The following is a 2,820-nucleotide window of genomic DNA, read 5'->3' on the forward strand; positions in this document are numbered from 1 at the left end:
TATATATATATATATATATATATATATATATATATGTGTGTGTGTGTGTGTGTGTGTGTGTGTGTGTGTAAAAGACACTTTAGAATATAACAGTTAAAACCTTTTCTAGGACAAATAATTTGGAAGTCAGATTTGAAACGAGAAGGTGGACAGGAGGATTGAGTTCAGAAATGTTCAAAGGATCTTGAAAGTAGATGAAGAAAGCAACAGCCTAACCAAACGATGGGCAAGGAAACGGGGCGAGTCACAAACTGTACCCACTTAGCTACATCGTCATCCATCGCCTTCTAGGAAGCCAGCTTCGTTTTCAGCATCAGGAGTGCTCACATTTGTACGTCCCTTTGTGTTGCTATCAACAGTTAGGGAGATGATGAATAAAATAGAAAACTGAAGGTATTTGATACTTCTGGGGTTTCTGAGTGATGAACCTTATTAAAGTTTTGTCAATGACCACAGAACCACACCAGGATAACCAGGAGGAGTCCCAGTGAGGATCCAACACTGATGGTGTCACAGAGGCCAGAGACCTTGAACCAGACCAATGACTCACTGCGATGAACATTTGCAAGTGAAAATGTGTGGAGAGAGGGATATACTGTGAGACACACTACAGCTTCCACAATGAGATGTTTCTCTATGCTGTGTGTGTGTTTTGGAGGAGGGGCTGTAAGAGCAAAAGGTGAGAGGATGAGGAGATAAGTGGGACTGGGATGCATGATGTGAAATTCACAAATAATAAAACGTTTTGAAAAACGACAACCTCTACTTTCACATTAGCCTTCTAACACTTGACTCAGCTGATAAATAATTTAATAGTGTGGCCTTAGCTGCAGGCCAAGCACTGTTTTGGGATCTGAAGATACAGTAGTGAAGAACCCTGAGCTCCAGTTATCATGATGTCTATACACTACTGAGAGCAGGAGACATAAGTTAGCCAACACAAGGACTAAGGCACCATGTCTCAGGTGAAGGGGACCAGGGTTTAGAGGAACGACTTGCACAAACTCACAGTGAGCGACAGGACTTTTATTCACCCCCCTTTCGCCCCCCCTCACTCCAGTGACTACTTGATTTTCTGGAGAGTAAGTGCAAGATCAGCCACATTAGCAAGGCACCGCTCCGCGAAACTTTCAAGCTCAGCTATGGGCCAAATAGCTGAGCATCACCCCAAAGGCTTCAAAGAAGCATGCAAGAGCGATTTCCATGAAGGCGTAGGTGAACATCAGGCGTGCAACCCCAACCCTGCAAGCCCTAGGTTTTCCCGTTGGCTCCGGGGACAGTACCGGACGTGGCCCACGGGGGAAGGAATGGACCTCGAACCCGCAGGCTCGCCTCCGACTCACCTGTCAGCCGTCCGACGCTGGCCGCGTGGAATGGGGGCCCCGGTCCCCCTCTCCCACCCTAGGGATCCCCCTAGAGTCCCGGGCCGCAGAGCGTCAACTGCCGGGACCCGGGTTTCTCTCCTGGCGTCCCTAGCCCGTCACGTGACCGAGGGGCGGTGGCCCGGGCCCGGGCATCATGTGATCGCTCGCGGGCGCCAAGTGATGACGCAGAGCGCGCGCGGGTCGTTTCAGCCACAGAAGAAGTGGGCTGAGGAAAGGAGTCGGGGTCTGGGCGTGCGACGTTCGGCTAGATATCACCGAGCTAGGTGGGACAGCCAGGTGAGATCCAGGAGGAACCGTGATAGGGGTCTAGCGGGCGTTGTCGTCTCTCTGTGCTCTGGGGACCTAGGCCTGGGCCTCTTCACCCGCAGCAACTAGACGGAGGCAGGTTATGCTCACATATGATCCCAGGTTAGGTGATCAAAACAAAACAAAACGAACTGTTTAGAACTGACTTTTGAAACTGAGGCATGAACAGGTAGCTCAGTTGGACTCAAGGCCACAGGTGCCATTTCACTTCTGCAGGTGAAGGGAAGTGGTAGCCTCCGTGTGAAAGAAGAGGGGGGAAGCGGGGCGGGGGGCAACCTTCTTGGGCACGGGCATGTTGGTGGTGACCCGGAAATGGTAGTCGTTTTTATTATTACTTCGGTAACTTAACGAATTTAGTCCTGCTCATTTCATTTTCGTGAGGCGACGTTTTATATCTCCTAATGCATGTTCCAGTTTAAGGAGGTCCCAGCATGAAGGGATGGCAGAAGTCGGCAATTAGCCGTGTTAAGTTATATAGTAGAGATGTGTGTTAGGAACCGAGAAGGCGTGTGGAAGAGGAGGAGCCGTGGGCGAGGGAAGGTTTCAGAGAGAAGGGTGTATGCATGCTGGCGTGCTGAAAACGGAGACACTTCAACTCTTGTTGAAGTTGTATGAGACCACCTTGGATTTAAAGGCGGTCGAACTTTTGGTTTGTTTGCTCTGTGCCTACTGTAATGCTGTGCAGAAACGTGTGAAGCAGTGTTTTCCTATTTACATTAAAACTGGCTTAACTTGACAGCAACTCTTTCACGAATATAAGGGAAGCAAAATAGTGTGCTGAGCCCAATAACTTGGTGAGGCTTCAGGAAGTGCATAACTTTGTTGTAGATTGTCTTGGAGGCTATAGGTACTGGTAACAAAAAGATCGGTGTTATTGGAAAAAGGATCCAAGAAGGGGTTGGTTTAAATCAGTGTTTCTTAATTAATGTCATGATTACACTTTATCTTCAAACGATTCTTTGTGGTGAGATACTGTACTGTACTTGCTAGAATTCTATCAATTCCATAGGTGCTTGTCTGTGTCACCCCCCCCACCCCTCTCCAGTGCCACAGTCAAAAATGCCCCCACATCAGACAAAGTTTGGAGCTGTGAGGAAAGGATGGACCATCTAGAGACTGCCATATCCAG

General features: G+C 48.5%; 2 protein-coding genes across 5 annotated transcripts in view; one reads left to right on the top strand and one right to left on the bottom strand.

Moving 5' to 3' along the window:
• The window catches only part of Washc5 (WASH complex subunit 5), a 45,433-nt gene extending 43,943 nt beyond the window's left edge, over positions 1-1,490 (bottom strand). Inside the window, exon 1 of the mRNA XM_021182760.2 lies at positions 1,344-1,490. The gene's annotated coding sequence lies outside the window, so the exon portion shown is untranslated. The remainder of the gene's footprint in view (positions 1-1,343) is intronic.
• A 10-nt stretch (positions 1,491-1,500) lies between these two features.
• Nsmce2 (NSE2 (MMS21) homolog, SMC5-SMC6 complex SUMO ligase) overlaps positions 1,501-2,820 on the top strand; it is a 223,870-nt gene continuing 222,550 nt past the window's right edge. For 2 of the 4 annotated variants that reach the window (XM_021182762.1, XM_021182763.1), the window contains exon 1: positions 1,501-1,661. The gene's annotated coding sequence lies outside the window, so the exon portion shown is untranslated. The remainder of the gene's footprint in view (positions 1,662-2,820) is intronic. The other 2 variants (XM_029469824.1, XM_029469825.1) reach the window with 1 other exon arrangement.

This window comes from Mus caroli, chromosome 15 (genome assembly GCF_900094665.2).
Source record: "Mus caroli chromosome 15, CAROLI_EIJ_v1.1, whole genome shotgun sequence".
Classification (NCBI taxonomy): Eukaryota; Metazoa; Chordata; class Mammalia; order Rodentia; family Muridae; genus Mus; species Mus caroli.